This window comes from Bombina bombina, chromosome 4, assembly GCF_027579735.1.
Source record: "Bombina bombina isolate aBomBom1 chromosome 4, aBomBom1.pri, whole genome shotgun sequence".
NCBI lineage: Eukaryota > Metazoa > Chordata > Amphibia > Anura > Bombinatoridae > Bombina > Bombina bombina.
Window position 1 is genome coordinate 646,130,326 of NC_069502.1, and position 20,368 is coordinate 646,150,693.

Consider the following 20,368-nt stretch of genomic DNA (forward strand, 5'->3'; position numbering starts at 1 on the left):
TGTTCCATTTTATTCGCTGGAGTGTATTTAATTGCTTGCAAACAGCTCCTTTACCTTCATTTTGTTATTTGAATTAGCTACTGTTGCCTGTTGTATCGAAACCTACACTGAAAAATATATTGTATTGTAATATAATTTGAAAACACTTACATATGTACACAAACATGCATAAACATACACACAAAAATACACACATGCAAATACACCTATGAGCCCTTCCTATTCCAATACATTGTCATATACCATATCCCTTTAAATTATTTTGAAAACATTCTTTATAAAAAAATCTTTCATTTGCATTTAATATGTATCAATATGAATGAAATACCTTAAGATATTTTACATTATTACTATTAGTTATTTGTAGTGCATCAACAGATTCCACAGTGCTATAAACATAGGTATACTATGCAAGCATGTATAGGAGTCAAATGGGTACAAGGCCCTGCAAAGAGTTGCACTGTTTTAAATCAGCACTCATAAAGGCGATCTACTGGACAGCTGGGCTTGTAGGCTTACATGCTGGGGGGGTTCAAGGGGATGACAAAAGGAGGAGAGGAACTAAGATAAGAAAATGTTAGTGTATATTATAGGCATCCCTGAACAGTAGAGTCTTTAAGGAGCACTTAAAACTTTGAAAACTACGGGAGAGTCTTGTGGAGCAAGGTAGAAAGTTGTCTGCTACATTTTCCTGCGGGTTCATAGTGCAACCTGTGCCATCTATTCAAGATATAGGGCAAGCAAAAAAAAATGTCGAACACATTTAGTTTCTCTGGCAAATCTTTTTTCTCATTCAATTGTAAGACCAGGTCTTGCATTGTTCTTTGCGCAGGGCCACAATATGGATAACACACTGTTTATTTCAGGTGAGCTCCACTTGTAATCTAGGCCTTTGTGTTTAATGTGCCTTTAAAGGGTTCTCAAAAAATTGTCTAACTTTATTCTATTTATACTAATTAAAAAAATGTACAAAAATATAGATAAACATGCAAATATATATAAAAATAGTTTTACTACAAAATGTATTATGTACAAAATGTGTATTCCAGTAATTGGTTTACCTTTATAGCGTTATATAATCAAAGTGTCCACAAAACGAGAATTTCAGAAGGTGAAGGGGTCCTCAAGGCATTTGTGAATAGTCATAAAGTAGTATGAAATCTTATATGAAGATTAAAAGTGTAACAAAAAGTAGCAATGTATTTTATCTCCATTTATTTCCTTGTAAAATGTTTGCTCTCCACCAAAACATTCCTGAGTCATTAGTTCCTAGGTGAGATTTAGGGGGTATCTAGACACCTCTAGAGTCAGTTTAACCTCACTCTGGTTATTGTAATATGTGGCTTTATCACTCATTTTGGGCTAGATTACAAGTAGCGCGTTATTGTTAGTGTGGGACTCCACAAGCAATATAACAACTGTGGTAACAAGCACACATATTACAAGTTGAAAGTAAATAAGTGTGCTTGAGCGCAAACAAAGTTTGCGCTTATCTGGTTAACACAAGTGAAGACCTAGGGGCCAATTTATTATTGCCTGGCAGACATGATATGCTGCAGCCTATCATGTCCGCCAGACATTGCTGAATGCGGACAGCCAGAATTGCACAAGCAGTTCTAGTGAGCTACTTGTTCAATGCTGCCCCCTGCAGATTTGCTGCTAGCAGGGGTGTCAATTAACCCAATCGTATAGGATTGGATTGATTGCTGTACGCCCTTCAGAGGCGGCTGATACAGTTAAGACCGCTGCTTCATAACTGCTGTTTCTGGCGAGCAGAAACAGGGCGAGATGACCAGATTCCGGGCTTGTTAAATCAGTCCCTAAGCGTTAAGTGTAATGGTTAAAAAAAAAAATTGACCAAACACAACATAAATACTGTACATTCAAATAAACTATTACACCCACATAAACACTTTCTGATGAAAATGTTACATATAATATTATTAAAACATTTTATAAAGGTTAAAAGGTATATGACAAGTTATTTGACTGGAACTGGCTATAATGTATATATATGTATATATGTATAAATACAGGTGTAGGTGTGTGTGTATATATGTGTACCTATCCAACCCAAAAAGAAAGAGCAATGAGCAGCAACGATGAGGTAAAATAAAACGTAGCTTTTATTGATGCAAAGGCATTAAAAAGTTCATGGAGGTACAAAGATACAAGTGAAATATGACAGTATACGCGTTTCGGCGTTGTGCCGTAATCACTACTGCTAAAGAACACTCAATGAGCTTAACTTAAAAAGGGTGTGTAAACCCCCTATTGGTTAAAACATATTCAAATAAGGGTACTCCTTTATGACATCACACAATTGTATCTAATGAGACACTGAACCTGTCAGAATAATTGTCTAACACAACAAACAATAATAAGATCAACCCTAGGTCCTAGCGCTCTTGTGTTGCTATATATTTGTATACACACAACCATCCTATTGCAATAATGAACATTCATTAATGAAAAAATGTATAGAACAAAATTTAGCAAAATAGACATCGATCCTGCATATACAAATCTTGATAGATTATGTTATAGTGAACACAGGTGAATGGGGTCCAAGATTAATAATGCTGCAGCTTAGGAAGAACATACATGAATATGTATATATATATAAACATCCATGCTGACTATTAGATATAAAAAATAAGTAGTAGCAACAAAAATATAAAAATTGGGCAGTCATTATCTATTACATACATAGTATGTGTGTGTTCTGGGGGGCTATAACTGAATGTAATAAAACCGAAACCCTATTGTATATAAGTGGTAAAATGAGATAAAGATATATACATATAATGTGACCACTAAATGAGGAATACTCATTTGTACCTATATATACATATAAACACATATAGACATGTATACACATATCTATATACAGATGAAACTCGAAAAATTAGAATATCGTGCAAAAGTTCATTTAATTCACTAATGCAACTTAAAGGGACATGAAACCCCAAAACATCCTTTCATGATTTAGTCAGAGCACACAAATTTAAACAACTTTCCAATGCACTTCTTTTATCTAATTTGCTTTGTTTCCTTTGTATACTTTGTTTAAAAGCATATCTAGATAGGCTCAGAAGCTGGGAGCTAGCTACTGATTGGTGGCTGCACATATATGCCTCTTGTGATTGGCTTACCAATGTGTTCAGCTAGTTCCCAGTAATGCATTGCTGCTTCTTCAAGAAAGGATTCTAATAGAATGAAGCAAAATTTATTATAGAAGTAAATTGAAAAGTTGTTTACATATGCATGCTCTATCTAAATCATGAAAGACAATATTTGGGTTTAATGTCCCTTTAAAAGGTAAAACTAATATATGAGATATACTCATTACATTCAAAGGAAGATAGTTCAAGCTGTGATTTGTCATAATTGTGATGATTATGACTTACAGCTCATGAAAACCCCAAATCCACAATCTCAGAAAATTAGAATATTACATGCAATCAATAAAACAAGGATTGTACATACCTGTAGAACAATATCGGAACTCTGAAAAGTATAAACATGCATACTGTATGTACTCAGTACTTGGTTTGGGCCCCTTTTGCAGCAATTACTGCCTCAATGCGGTGTGGCATGGAAGCTATCAGCCTGTGGCACTGCTGAGGTGTTATGGAAGACCAGGATGCTTCAATAGCGGCCTTCAGCTCTTCTGCATTGTTTGGTCTCATGTCTTCTTTCTCTTGGCAATGCCCCATAGATTCTCTATGGGGTTCAGGTCAGGCGAGTTTGCTGGTCAATCAAGCACAGTAATCCCACGGTCCATTGAATCAGGTTTTGGTGCTTTTGCCAGTGTGGGCAGGTGCCAAGTCCTGCTGGAAAATGAAGTCAGCATCCCCATAGAGCTTGACTGCGGAAGGAAGCATGAAGTGCTCCAAAATCTCCTGGTAGATGGCTGCATTGACCCTGGACTTAATGAAGCACATTGGACCAACACCAGCAGATGGCATGAATCCCCAAATCAATACAGACTGTGGAAACTTCACACTGGACTTCAAGCATCTTGCAGTGTGTGACTCTCAATTCTTCCTCCATACTCTGGGTCCTTGGTTTCCAAATGAGATGCAAAATTTGCTCTCATCAGAAAAGAGGACTTTGGACCACTGAGCAACAGACCAGGTCTGTTTTTCTTTAGCCCAGGTAAGATGCTTCTGACATTGTTTGTTGTTTAGGAGTGGCTTGACAAGAGGAATACGACATTTGAAGCCCATGTCCAGGATCCGTCTGTGTGTGGTGGCTCTTGTGAAAGTCCCCAACACTTTTGAATGGCCTTTTCCTGACAATCCTCTTCAGGCTGCGGTCATCCCTGCTGCTTGTGCACCCTTTTCTTCCACACTTTTCCCTTCCACATAACTTTCTATTAGTGTGCTTTGATACAGCACTTTGGGAACATCCAACTTCTTTTGCAATTACCTTTTGAGGCTTTCCCTTCTTATGTAGGGTGTCAATGATGGTTTTCTGCGCAACTTTCAGGTCAGCAGTCTTTCCCATGATTGCGATTCCTACTGAACCAGACTGAGAGACCATTTAAAGGCTCAGGAACCCTTTGCAGGTGTTATGGCTTAATTAGCTGATTAGAGTGGGACACTTTGAGCCTAGAATATTGCACCTTTTCACAATATTCTAATTTTCTGAGATTGTGGATTTGGGGTTTTCATGAGCTGTAAGCCATAATCATCACAATTATGACAAATCACAGCTTGAACTATCTTGCTTTGCATGTAATGAGTCTATCTCATATATTAGTTTTACGTTTTAAGTTGCATTAGTGAAATAAATTAACTTTTGCACAATATTCTAATTTTTCGAGGTTCACCTGTATATACACTTTTGAGCACTCTCCAATCAGACACATTTAACAAATGAAAAATCAATTTTAACATTTTTTAAAATTTTGTACAGTGTTTTTACTGAAAATATTTTACATTCCAATGTTCTTCACTTGGAAGAAAATGTTTTGTGTTTCTTAATATATATATAAATACATATATATGAATCATGAAGACACAGCTCCTTCTTTTGCAAACATTCAGCCAGATTACAAGTTTTGCGTTATGAGTGGAAAAGCATTGTTATGCTTCATAATGATGCTTTTTCATTAAAGCCGGTATTGCAAGTCTTGTCAGAATAGCTGCATTGCACACCTTTTTAGCCGTCACACAACGTCAGTACCGCACTTTAAGAAAGTCCTCTTTCAATGGGACTTCCATAGCGCCGATATTACAAGTTTTGCTGTGAGGCCAAAAAGTGAGAGATACAGCCTAAAATGACAAGATCCGTAGTCAGTAGTTATGAGTTTTATGCTACAGAGCTGTAACATAACTGAACTGTCACAAAGTGCACTAACACCCATAAGCTACCTATTAACCCCTAAACCGAGGCCCACCCGCATCGCAAACACTAAAATAAAATTATTAACCCCTAATCTGCCGCTCCGGACATCGCTGAAACTTCAAAAATGTTTAACCCCTATTCCTCCACTCCCCGACATCGTCGCCACTATAATAAAATTAGTAACCCCTAAACCGCCGCCCTCCCGCATCACAAAGACTATTTAAAGATTATTAACCCCTAATCTGCCGTCCGCCCACACCGCCGCTATAATACACCTATTAACCCCTAAACCTAACCCTAACGTAACCCTAACCCTAACACCCCCTAACTTAAATATAATTAAAATAAATCTAAATAAAACTTACAATTATTACCTAAATAATTCCTATTTAAAACTAAATACCTGTAAAATAAAACCTAAGCTAGCTACAATATAACTAATAGTTACATTGTATCTATCTTAGGTTTTATTTTTATTTCACAGGTAAGTTTGTACTTATTTTAACTAGGTAGACTAGTTAGTAAATAGTTATTAACTATTTAATAACTACCTAGCTAAAATAAATACAAAGTTACCTGTAAAATAAAACCTAACCTGTCTTACACTAAAACCTAACATTACAATAAAATAAAATAAATTAAATTAATCAAATACATTTATCTAAATTACAAAAAATAAACAGTAAATTACACAAAATAAAAAACAAAATGATCAAAAATAAAAAATAATTACTCCTAATCTAATAGCCCTATCAAAAAAAAAAAAAAAAAAATCTCCCCATTGCCCTGAAAAGGGCATTTGGATGGGCATTGCTTTACTGCCCAAAGTCCCTAACCTAAAATTAAAACCCACCCAATAAACCCTTAAAAAATACTAACACTAACCCCCGACGATCCACTTACAGTTTTCGAAGACCGGACATCCATCCTCATCGAGGCGGCAGAAGACTTCATCCAAGTGTGCAGAAGTCCTTCTCGAAGCGGGCAGAGGTCTTCACCCAGACGGCATCTTCTATCTTCATCCATCCGGCGCGGAGCGGGTCCATCTTCAAGACAACCGGCACCTCTTCTTCCGATGGTCAACGAAGAATTAAGTTTCCCTTTTACGGTACGTCATCCAAGATGGCGTCCCTTACATTCTGATTGGCTGATATAATTCTATCAGCCAATAGGAATTAAAGGGTAAAAAATCATATTGACTGTTGCAATCTGCCAATAGGATTGAGCTTTCATCCTATTGGCTGATTGGATTTAATTATATTTAAGTTAGGGGGTGTTAGGGTTAGGGTTACGTTAGGGTTAGATTTAGGGGTTAATAGGTTTATTATAGTGGCAGTGTGGGCGGACTGCAGATTAGGGGTTAATAATCTTTAAATAGTGTTTGCGATGTGGGAGGGCGGCGGTTTAGGGGTTAATAACTGTAATGTAAGTGGCGACGATGTTAGGGGCAGCAGATTAGGGTTAATAGTTTTATTTATGTGGCGGCAATGTTATGGGCAGCAGATTAGTGGTTAATAGTTTTATGTAGGTGGTTGGGTGCTCTCCCCTTTGATGTCTATGGGGAAATTGTGCACGAGCACATCAAAGCAGTGCTTGTATTTGGGTGAGGTATGGAGCTCAACGCAACCATATTGCCCGTACAAGCCTGCTTTTTGCAAACCTGTAATAGCAGCACTATGAAAGGTGAGCGGTAAAAATAACGTACAAGTAATTAGTGAGCAGCCATAATGCAAAATTCGTAATCTGACTGAGTATGTGTTATGTGATTAAACACATAATGTTTGCAAAAGAAGGAGCTGTGTTTTCATGATTCTTATAAATGTTTGGAATGACTGCAGCAGAAAAGTTTGTGAAGGTGTGCTGACCATTTATGGATGTATATATATATATATATATATACATATACATACATGTTGTGACAAAGATAACCCTCTCCCTGGGAATTTTGTCTGCTCTGAGGCGGCGGACAGACATCGCTAGAAATCAACCAGATCGAATACGATCAGGTTGGTTTACACCCCTGCTAGCGGCCGATTGACCGCAAATCTGCAGGGGGCAGCAATGATAAATGAAGAGAGCGTATGCTGTCGGCATTTATCGATGTGCAGCAGACATGATCCACGATATTGGATCATGTCTGCTCGCACAATGATAATTCGGCCCCCATGTCTTCACAGCAGAGAAACACTTCAAACACATTGGATTAGGTGTAAAAGCATTGGCCTGTTTATTAACAGACAATTTCCAGGAATACAGTTTTAACATAGACAAAAGAACAAATGAAATCCTTGGTTTGAGGCCAATTGTACACTTGCTAGGGTTAGCTGTTAAACAAGCATTTCAAATTGAATTCAGGACTGCTTGTACTTTTGTATTGAAAATACATTATGTGATTGTGTATTTCGGGATGGTAATCCATTCCACAGTTTGGATGAGGCAGAAAATTGCAGGTGAGAAATCCATTTCAGGTTTTCCCCACAAGCTAAGGTTTTTTCACCTGCAGCTAATTAACATAATTTACCTCTTGTTAAATAGTGTGTGCTCAGGCTGTTAGTTAGAATCTGTATGTGAAAGACAGAGGATATGACGTTGTACTACTCTCTAGGTGCAAGATTACATATGCAGAGTCGCCCACAAAAGCCGACGACGCCGGTTTTTACGCGGTTTTGGTATGATATATACAGCGCCGCATATAAATGCGGCACATAAATTTCACCCGTCGGACGCAATTTTTACTCCCATAAGCTAAAATAGAACTGCGTCGCAAATCAGTATCACATATTCAGTGCAAGGAAAAATTAGAAATTTTACTCCATTTACACCTTGCCACACATAGGCCTAGATTTGGAGTTTGGCGGTAGAAGGGCTGTTAACGCTCCGCAGGCTTTTTTCTGGCCGCACCATAAATTTAACTCTGGTATCGAGAGTTCAAACAAATGCTGCGTTAGGCTCCAAAAAAGGAGCGTAGAGCATTTTTACCGCAAATGCAACTCTCGATACCAGAGTTGCTTACGGACGCGGCCAGCCTCAAAAACGTGCTTGTGCACGATTCTCCCATAGGAAAACAATGGGGCTGTTTGAGCTGAAAAAAAACCTAACACCTGCAAAAAAGCAGCGTTCAGCTCCTAACGCAGCCCCATTGTTTCCTATGGGGAAACACTTCCTACGTCTGCACCTAACACTCTAACATGTACCCCGAGTCTAAACACCCCTAACCTTACACTTATTAACCCCTAATCTGCCGCTCCCGCTATCGCTGACCCCTGCATATTATTATTAACCCCTAATCTGCCGCTCCGTAAACCGCCGCTACTTACATTATCCCTATGTAGCCCTAATCTGCTGCCCTAACATCGCCGACCCCTATATTATATTTATTAACCCCTAATCTGCCCCCCACAACGTCGCCGACACCTGCCTACACTTATTAACCCCTAATCTGCCCTGAGCGCTACTATAATAAAGTTATTAACCCCTAATCCGCCTCACTAACCCTATCATAAATAGTATTAACCCCTAATCTGCCCTCCCTAACATCGCCGACACCTAACTTCAATTATTAACCCCTAATCTGACGACCGGAGCTCACCGCTACTATAATAAATGGATTAACCCCTAAAGCTAAGTCTAACCCTAACACTAACACCCCCCTAAGTTAAATATAATTTAAATCTAACGAAATAAATTAACTCTTATTAAATAAATTATTCCTATTTAAAGCTAAATACTTACCTGTAAAATACATCCTAATATAGCTACAATATAAATTATAATTATATTATAGCTATTTTAGGATTTATATTTAGTTTACAGGCAACTTGGTAATTATTTTAACCAGGTACAATATCTATTTAATAGTTACCTAGTTAAAATAATAACAAATTTACCTGTAAAATAAATCCTAACCTAAGATATAATTAAACCTAACACTACCCTATCAATAAATTAATTAAATAAACTACCTACAATTACCTACAATTAACCTAACACTACACTATCAATAAATTAATTAAACACAATTCCTACAAATAAATACAATTAAATAAACTAGCTAAAGTACAAAAAATAAAAAAGAACTAAGTTACAAAAAATAAAAAAATATTTACAAACATAAGAAAAATATTACAACAATTTTAAACTAATTACACCTACTCTAAGCCCCCTAATAAAATAACAAAGCCCCCCAAAATAAAAAATTCCCTACCCTATTCTAAATTAAAAAAGGTAAAAGCTCTTTTACCTTACCAGCCCTGAACAGGGCCCTTTGCGGGGCATGCCCCAAGAATTTCAGCTCTTTTGCCTGTAAAAAAAAACATACAATACCCCCCCCAACATTACAACCCACCACCCACATACCCCTAATCTAACCCAAACCCCCCTTAAATAAACCTAACACTAAGCCCCTGAAGATCTTCCTACCTTGTCTTCAACATCCAGGTTCACCGATCCGTCCTGAAGAGCTCCTCCGATGTCCTGATCCAAGCCCAAGCGGGGGGCTGAAGAGGTCCATGATCCGGTCAAAGTCTTCATCCAAGCGGGGCAGAAGAGGATCTTCCATCCGATTGAAGTCTTCATCCAGGCGGCATCTTCTATGGTCTTCTATCCGGAGCGAAGCGGCAGGATCCTGAAGACCTCCAGCGCGGAACATCCATCCGGCCCAACGACTGAACGACGAATGACTGTTCCTTTAAGGGACGTCATCCAAGATGGCGTCCCTCGAATTCCGATTGGCTGATAGGATTCTATCAGCGCGGAACATCCATCCGGCCCGACTCCAGCGCGGAACATCCATCCGGCCCGACGACTGAACGACGAATGACTGTTCCTTTAAGGGACGTCATCCAAGATGGCGTCCCTCGAATTCCGATTGGCTGATAGGATTCTATCAGCGCGGAACATCCATCCGGCCCGACTCCAGCGCGGAACATCCATCCGGCCCGACGACTGAACGACGAATGACTGTTCCTTTAAGGGACGTCATCCAAGATGGCGTCCCTCGAATTCCGATTGGCTGATAGGATTCTATCAGCCAATCGGAATTAAGGTAGGAATTTTCTGATTGGCTGATGGAATCAGCCAATCAGAATCAAGTTCAATCCGATTGGCTGATCCAATCAGCCAATCAGATTGAGCTCGCATTCTATTGGCTGTTCCGATCAGCCAATAGAATGCGAGCTCAATCTGATAGGCTGATTGGATCAGCCAATCGGATTGAACTTGATTCTGATTGGCTGATTCCATCAGCCAATCAGAAAATTCCTACCTTAATTCCGATTGGCTGATAGAATCCTATCAGCCAATCGGAATTCGAGGGACGCCATCTTGGATGACGTCCCTTAAAGGAACAGTCATTCGTCGTTCAGTCGTCGGGCCGGATGGATGTTCCGCGCTGGAGGTCTTCAGGATCCTGCCACTTCGCTCCGGATAGAAGACCATAGAAGATGCCGCCTGGATGAAGACTTCAATCGGATGGAAGATCCTCTTCTGCCCCGCTTGGATGAAGACTTTGACCGGATCATGGACCTCTTCAGCCCCCCGCTTGGGCTTGGATCAGGACATCGGAGGAGCTCTTCAGGACGGATCGGTGAACCTGGATGGTGAAGAAAAGGTAGGAAGATCTTCAGGGGCTTAGTGTTAGGTTTATTTAAGGGGGGTTTGGGTTAGATTAGGGGTATGTGGGTGGTGGGTTGTAATGTTGGGGGGGGGGGTATTGTATGTTTTTTTTTACAGGCAAAAGAGCTGAAATTCTTGGGGCATGCCCCGCAAAGGGCCCTGTTCAAGGCTGGTAAGGTAAAAGAGCTTTTACCTTTTTTAATTTAGAATAGGGTAGGGAATTTTTTATTTTGGGGGGCTTTGTTATTTTATTAGGGGGCTTAGAGTAGGTGTAATTAGTTTAAAATTGTTGTAATATTTTTCTTATGTTTGTAAATATTTTTTTATTTTTTGTAACTTAGTTCTTTTTTATTTTTTGTACTTTAGCTAGTTTATTTAATTGTATTTATTTGTAGGAATTGTATTTAATTAATTTATTGATAGTGTAGTGTTAGGTTAATTGTAGGTAATTGTAGGTAGTTTATTTAATTCATTTATTGATAGGGTAGTGTTAGGTTTAATTATATCTTAGGTTAGGATTTATTTTACAGGTAAATTTGTTATTATTTTAACTAGGTAACTATTTAATAGCTATTGTACCTGGTAAAATAATTACAAAGTTGCCTGTAAAATAAATATTAATCCTAAAATAGCTACTATGTAATTATAATTTATATTGTAGCTATATTAGGATGTATTTTACAGGTAAGTATTTAGCTTTAAATAGGAATAATTTATTTAATAAGAGTTAATTTATTTCGTTAGATTTAAATTATATTTAACTTAGGGGGGTGTTAGGGTTAGGGTTAGACTTAGCTTTAGGGGTTAATCCATTTATTATAGTAGCGGTGAGCTCCGGTCGTCAGATTAGGGGTTAATAATTGAAGTTAGGTGTCGGCGATGTTAGGGAGGGCAGATTAGGGGTTAATACTATTTATGATAGGGTTAGTGAGGCGGATTAGGGGTTAATAACTTTATTATAGTAGCGCTCAGGTCCGCTCGGCAGATTAGGGGTTAATAAGTGTAGGCAGGTGTCGGCGACGTTGTGGGGGGCAGATTAGGGGTTAATAAATATAATATAGGGGTCGGCGGTGTTAGGGGCAGCAGATTAGGGGTACATAAGTATAACGTAGGTGGCGGTCGGCAGATTAGGGGTTAAAAAATTTAAATCGAGTGGCGGCGATGTGGGGGGACCTCGGTTTAGGGGTACATAGGTAGTTTATGGGTGTTAGTGTACTTTATAGTATAGTAGTTAAGAGCTTTATAAACCGGCGTTAGCCCAGAAAGCTCTTAACTCCTGCTATTTTCCGGCGGCTGGAGTTTTGTCGTTAGAGCTCTAACGCTCACTTCAGAAACGACTCTAAATACCGGCGTTAGAAAGATCCCATTGAAAAGATAGGATACGCAATTGACGTAAGGGGATCTGCGGTATGGAAAAGTCGCGGCTGAAAAGTGAGCGTTAGACCCTTTAATCACTGACTCCAAATTCCGGCGGTAGCCTAAAACCAGCGTTAGGAGCCTCTAACGCTGGTTTTCACGGCTAACGCCAAACTCCAAATCTAGGCCATAGGCAGGTACAGCAAAATCTTACACTGAAAATTTGGGCACTGTATGTCCCGTAACTGCCTGAAAATATTAACTAACACCTATATCAATATCTATCTCCCTGTCAACCGCAATCCCCCACCACAATAACTAATAAAGTATATTAACCCCTAATCCGCTATTAACCCACATCTCAATAAAACTAATAAAGTATATGAACCCTTAATCCGCCATTAACCCACATTGCAATAAACCTAATAAAGTATATGAACCCGGGCGGCGTGGGTTTCAGCACTTGTGCTGAAGCTTGCGCCATATATGTAATCTCGCCCTAGGTTCTTAGGCCTGTGATGTTTGCAATCCTTTTTGTAATTTTGCAGTTGTGTGGAAAAGCCCCGCCACTTTAGTTAGAAATGCTTAATTATGTTTAGTAAGCACCATTGTGCAAGGATTAAATTTGTTCTTTTGTCTATGTTAAAACTGTATTCCTGCAAATTGTCTGTTAATAAACAGGCCAAGGCTTTTACACCTAATCCAGTGTGTTTGAAGTGTTTCTCTGCTGTGAAGACAATGGGGCCTATCTATCAAGTTCCTTCAGGCTCGTCAGAAACATTAGTTATGAAGCAGCGTTCTAAAGACCGCTGCTCCATAACCTTTCCACCTGCTCTGAGGAGGCGGACAGACATCACAGCAATTTAACCCAATCAAATACGATCAGGTTGATTGACACCCCCTGCTAGCGGCCGATTGACTGCGACTCTGCAGGCGGCGTTGCACCAGCAGTTCACAAGAAATGCTGGTGCAATGCTGAATGTGGATAGGTTATCCTATGAGTAAGAGGAAAATTACAGCTAAACACAAACACTGCAGAAATGTAAAAATAGCCCTGGTCCCATACTCTCTCTGCTCTGGTCACTAAGGGGTTATAGGAACATGAAACCCAAAATGTTTCTTTCATGATTTAGGTAGATCATATAATTTTAAACAACTTTCCAGTTTACTTCTTTTATCAAATTTGCTTCATTCTCTTGGTATCATTTGTTGAAGAAGCAGCAATGCACTACTGGGAGGTAACTGAACACATGGGTGATCCAATAACAATCGGTATATATATGCAGCCACCAATCAGCACCTAGGTTCTTTGCTGTTTCTGCGCTTACCTAGATAAACCTTTCAGCATAGGATAACAAGAGAAGGAAGCAAATTAAATGATAGAAGTAAATTGGAAAGTTGTTTAAAATTGTATTCTCTATCTGAATCATGAAATATTTTTGTGGGTTTCATGTCCCTTTAACTCTGTAGTAACCAGAACCTCCCTTTCTTTCTATGGCTTCATTAAATTAACATGGTAAATCTGCTCCTCCTTTTTTTCTACCTGGCTGCCTCATTTTGTAATTTACTTTAACCTATTCTTTTAATTACCTCATAGGGTATCTGCCAGGTTGTCAACAATTTGTTTTCTACAGTGGGAACTAAAACTTGAACTCTGTCTCCTGGTTGAAATGCACAGACCCTAGCATTCTTATTGTAGCTTTTCTTTTGATCTTGTTTGTCCTTTTACATGTGTTGCTTAGTTAACTATAGACATAATAGCTGCCATCCGCGCCTGCATCTGAGAAATATGTTCAATTACAATGCGATGTGGAGTAGCCTCCTTTTCCCATGTCTCTGTAGTTATGTCCAATAAACCCCTGGGATGTCTACCATAAAGTAACTCGAAGGGTAAAAAACAGTAGCTTGTGGCACTTCTCTAATTGCAAACATCAAATATGGCAAAAGAAAATTGTGTGGTTTTTCCACACAACTTGCAAAATTACAAAACCGATTGCAAACCTCACAGGCCTAGAACTTCTAGACAGCAGCACAACTCCATATCCTCTGTTTTTCACATACAGGTTATAACTAACAGCCTCAGCACACACTATTTAACAAGAGTTAATTGACCTTAATTAGCTGCAGGTGAGAAAACCTTAGGGCTAGATTTAGAGTTCTGCGTTAGGGTTAAAAAGCAGCGGTAAGGGGTCCTAACGCTGCTTTTTAACGCTCGCTGGAATTTAGAGTCAGGCAGGAAAGGGTCTACCGCTCACTTTCTTTCCGCAACTCGAGGCTACCGCAAATCCCCTTACGTCAATTGCGTATCCTATCTTTTCTATGGGATTTGCCTAACGCTGGTATTACAAGTCTTGGAAGAAGTGAGCGGTAGAGCCTCTTCCGACAAGACTCCAACCACAAAAAAAAGTCAGTAGTTAAGAGTTTTATGGGCTAACGCCGGAACATAAAGCTCTTAACTACAGTACTATAAAGTACACTAACACCCATAAACTACCTATGAACCCCTAAACCGAGCCCCCCCACATCGCAAACCCTATAATACAATTTTTAACCCCTAATCTGCTGCTCCGGACACCGCCGCAACCTACATTATAGCTATGAACCACTAATCTGTTGTCCCTAATATGTGCAACACCTATATTATATTTAATACCCCCTAATCTGCCCCCCCAATGTCGCCGCCACCTACCTACACTTATTAACCCCTAATCTGCCGACTGGACATCGCTGCCACTATAATAAATGTATTAAGCCCGCACTCCCGCCTTGCAAACACTATAATAAATTGTATTAACCCCTAATCTGCCCTCCCTAACATCGCCGCCACCTACCTACAATTATTAACCCCTAATCTCCCGCCCCCAACGTCGCCGCTACTATAATAAAGTTATTAACCCCTAAACCTAAATCTAACCCTAACCCTAACACCCCCCTAAGTTAAATATAATTTAAATAAAACAAAATAAATTTACTATAAGGAAATAAATTAATCCTATTTAAAACTAAATACCTATAAAATAAACCCTAATATAGCTACAATATAACTAATAGTTACATTGTAGCTATTTTAGGATTTATATTTATTTTACAGGCAACTTTATATTTATTTTAACTAGGTACAATAGCTATTAAATAGTTATTAACTATTTAATAGCTACCTAGTTAAAATAATTACAAAATTACCTGTAAAATAAATCCTTACCTAAGTTACAAATACACCTAACACTACACTAGCAATAAATAAATTAAATAAATTACCTACAATTTGCTAAACTAAAATACAATTAAATAAACTAAACTATAATACAAAAAACCCCACTAAATTACAGAAAATAAAAAAAAAATTACAAGAAGTTTAAACTAATAACACCTAATCTAAGCCCCCTAATAAAATAAAAAAACCCCCAAAAATAATAAAATGCCCTACCCTATCCTAAATTACAAAGTAATCGGCTCTTTTACCAGCCCTTAAAAGGGCTTTTTGCGGGGCATTGACCCAAAGTAATCAGCTCTTTTACCTGTAAATAAAAATACAATACCCCCCCAACATTACAACCCACCACCCACATACCACTACTCTAAAACCCACCCAAACCCCCTTTAAAAAAACCTAACACTAACCCCCTATTAACCCATAATCTGCCGCTTCCGACATCGCCACCACTATAATAAACATATTAACCACTAAACGTAAGCCTATCAACCCCCTAACTTAAATATAATTCAAATAAATCGAAATAAAACCTACTATTAATAACTAAATAATTCCTATTTAAAACTAAATACTTACCTGTAAAATAGACCCTAAGCTAGCTACAATATAACTAATAGTTACATTGTATCTAGCTTAGGGTTTATTTTTATTTTACAGGCAAGTTTGTATTTATTTTAACTAGGTAGAATAGTTACTAAATAGTTATTAACTATTTACTAACTACCTAGCTAAATAAATACAAATTTACCTGTAAAATAAAACCTAACCAAAGTTACACTAACACCTAACCTTAGACTACAATTAAATAAATTACCTAAATTAAATACAATTACCTAAATTACAAAAAAACCCCACTAAATTACACAAAATAAAAAACAAATTACAAGATATTTAAACTAATCACACCTAATCTAATATCCCTATCAAAATAAAAAAGCCCCCCAAATAAAAAAACCCTAGCCTAAACTAAATTACCAATAACCCTTAAAAAAATACAAACAACCCCCCAACAGTAAAACCTACCACCCACACAACCAACCCCCCAAATAAAACCCTAACTAAAAAAAACTAAGCACCCCATTGCCCTGAAAAGGGCATTTGGATGGGCATTGCCCTTAAATGGGCATTTAGCTCTACTGCAGCCCAAAGCCCTAACCTAAAAATAAAACCCACCCAATAAACCTTTAAAAATCCTAACACTAACCCCTGAAGATCCACTTACAGTTTTGAAGACTGGACATCCATCCTCAAAAAAGCAGGGAGAAGTTCTCAACGAAGTGGCAAGAAATCCTCAGCGAAGCCAGGAGAAGTCTTCATTCAAGCCGGGAGAAGTGGTCCTCCAGATGGACAGAAGTCTTCATCCAGATATTCATCCATCTGGCACGGAGCGGGTTCAACTTCAAGACATCCGGCGCAGAGCATCCTCTTCTGCCGACTACTACCCGACAAATGAAGGTTCCAATCAGCCAATAGAATGCGAGCTCAATCCTATTGGTTGATTGGATCAGTCAATAGGATTGAAGCTCAACCCTATTGGCTGATTGCATCAGCCAATAGGATTTTTTCAACCTTAATTCTGACTGGCTGATAGAATTCTAAGGGACGCCATCTTGGATGACGTCACTTAAAGGAACCTTCATTCGTCGGGTAGTCGTCGGCAGAAGAGGATGCTCCACGCCGGATGTTTTGAAGATGGACCTGCTCCACGCCGGATGGATGAAGATAGAAGATGCTGTCTGGATGAAGACTTCTGCCTGTCTGGAGGACCACTTCTCCCGGCTTGAATGAAGACTTCTCCCAGCTTTGTTGAGGATGGATGTCTGGTCTTCAAAACTGTAAGTGGATCTTCAGGGGTTAGTGTTGTTGTTTTTTTAAGGGTTTATTGGGTTGGTTTTATTTTTAGTTTAGGGCTTTGGGCTGCAATAGAAATAAATGCCCTTTTAAGGGCAATGCCCATCCAAACGCCCTTTTCAGGGCAATGGGGAGCTTAGGTTTTTTTAGTTAGGGTTTTATTTGGGAGGTTTGTTGTGTGGGTGGTGGGTTTTACTGTTGGGGGGTTGTTTGTATTTTTTTTGCAGATAAAAGAGCTGATTTCTTTGCGGTAATGCCCCGCAAAAGGCCCTTTTAAGGGCTATTGGTAGTTTAGTTTAGGCTAGGGTTTTTTTTTATTTTGAGGGGGCTTTTTTATTTTGATAGGGCTATTAGATTAGGTGTAATTAGTTTAAATATCTTGTAATTTGTTTTTTATTTTGTGTAATTTAGTTTTTTTTGTAATTTAGGTAATTGTATTTAATTTAGTTAGTTGTATTTAATTTAGGTAATTTATTTAATTGTAGTGTAAGGTTAGGTGTTAGTGTAAACTTAAGTTAGTTTTTACAGGTATATTTGTATTTATTTTAGCAAGGTAGTTAGTAAATAGTTAATAACTATTTAGTAACTATTCTACCTAGTTAAAATAAATACAAACTTGCCTGCAAAATAAAAATAAACCCTAAGATAGCTATAATTTAACTATTAGTTATAATGTAGCTAGCTTAGGGTTTATTTTACAGGTATTTCGTTTTAAATAGGAATTATTTAGTTATTAATAGGTTTTATTTCGATTTATTTGAATTTTATTTAAGTTAGTGGGTGTTAGGGTTAGACTTAGGTTTAGGGGTTAATAAATTAAGTATAGTGGCAGCGACATTGGGGCAGCAGATTAGGGGTTAATAATTGTAGGTAGGTGGCAGCGATGTTAGGGATAGCAGATTAGGGGTTAATAATATTTAACTAGTGTTTGCGAGGCGGGAGTGCGGCGGTTTAGGGGTTAATATGTTTATTATAGTGGTGGTGATGTCTGGAGCGGCAGATTAGGGGTTAATAAGTATAATGTAGGTGTCGGCGATGTCGGGGGTGGCAGATTAGGTGTTAGACTTGGGGTTCATGTTAGGTTGTGAGGTGTAAACATAAAATTTGTTTCCCCATAGGAATCAATGGGGATGCGTTACTGAGCATTATGTTGCTTTATTGCAGGTGTTAGACTTTTTCTCAGCTGGCTCTCCCCATTGATGTCAATGGGGAAATTGTGCACGAGCACATACAACAAGCTCACCGCTGAGTTAAGCAGCGCTGGTATTGAAGTGCGGTATGGAGCACAATTTTGCTCTACGCTCATTTCTTGTCTTTCAACGCCGGGTTTATAAAAACCTGTAATACCAGCGCTGTAGGTAAGTGAGCGGTGACAATAATGTTCAAGTTAGTACTGCACCCCTCATAAGGCAAAACTCGTAATCTGGCCGATTATTTGAAGTACAACATACTACATAAACATACTATATAAAATGGTTATATAATATCTTCCCAAGATTATTCTCCAACAAATATTTTTTAATATATTACTTTCATTACCTGTACTGTCTTATAATTATGTTTTGCCTCTTGATCACTGCTGTTTTTCCAGTTTTTTATCTTATAATTTTTATCTTTTAATCTATCATAGGAAAATGCATACATTGACCTAAAAACTTGTGAAACCTGATCCTGTCATATAGTGAGGTTTTCGTTCGGAGATTTTCTCCTCTTATTTTTATAATGGCCTTTCTCGTCAAGTATTAAAACTGTAATTTAATTAATGGACACTGAAAATGGAAGAGATACAGTAATTATAGAACTGCTACATTAATTGAATTGATAAATCTAATTATTACATGCTCAAGATAGTAAAACATTCAAGTTTGACCTGTGTGTTCTATTGACTACATATTATTATATATTTTTATGTGTGGCTGTTTCAATAAATAAAAAAATAATACCTGAAAAAAGGCATTTATCAAGTATATGAGTTTTAGAAAGACAACATTAGCTAAATGATCCTTAAAAGCAAGAACTTACATATTCATTTTTATCAGGGAAATCACACAGACACATAATAATGAATAGGTAGAGCTCCTGTCCAACCAGTATTTTAATATCATAGGACCAAGTTACAATGGAGTTCCAAAAATAGTGCAGCTACTTAGAAAAAACTACACACACCATAGATTTTTTTAATAGCAATGCCATTTTTGCTGATCGGTTACAATCCTCTTGCCATGTTTTGCAATCCTCTTGCCATGTTTTGCAATCCTTTTGCCATGTTTTGCCCTTTTGTGCCACTAAATAATTGTGGACCCTTATGGTTGGTCATAATGACTACCTGTCAAGGAGTTTCAAACCCCTGGTGCATTAAAACACTGGTACCTTTATTATATAGATATGTGATAGTGTACCACTGCAGGGTAATTGTAGAATGACAAAACAGAGCTTTAAGTAAACTCTGCACTATTAACCCCTAAACCGCCAGCCCCCAAGCGCCAGATAACCCACTATTAACACCAGCTAAGTTAAACCAAAATAAATGAACCCTTCCTTTAAAAAAAAAACAAAAAAAAAACTAAAAACTGAAATCTTACTTCTTAAAATAATAAAAACCTAACATTAATAATAAAATAAAAAATCAGAACATTACCAAAAAAATACAATTACTTAAAAAAACAACAACCTACCAATACTAAAAATAAAAAAGTAAAAAATAACAAAGCCTAGCATTACAAAAAATAACAAGAAATTACCACAATATAGCCTTTGTAGGGCATTGCCCTAAAGTGATCCAGCTCTTTTTCTAAGAAAAAACAACAACCTACAACTCTCTAAAAATCCCCCCCCCTCCAAAAAAAAAAACTAATCTAAATAGTGCCCTGAAAAGGGCATTTGTCTGGGCATTTACCTTTTTGCTGCCCATATTTAAAAAAAAGTTCCACTCCATCTCCATCTCTGCTATGGTCCTTCTTCATCCATCTTCTTATCCTG

The 20,368-nt window shown here is 37.9% G+C and overlaps 1 protein-coding gene across 6 annotated transcripts in view; it reads right to left on the reverse strand.

Moving 5' to 3' along the window:
- LAMA2 (laminin subunit alpha 2) overlaps positions 1 to 20,368 on the reverse strand; it is a 1,406,020-nt gene that overhangs the window by 947,428 nt on the left and 438,224 nt on the right. The window lies entirely within an intron of this gene.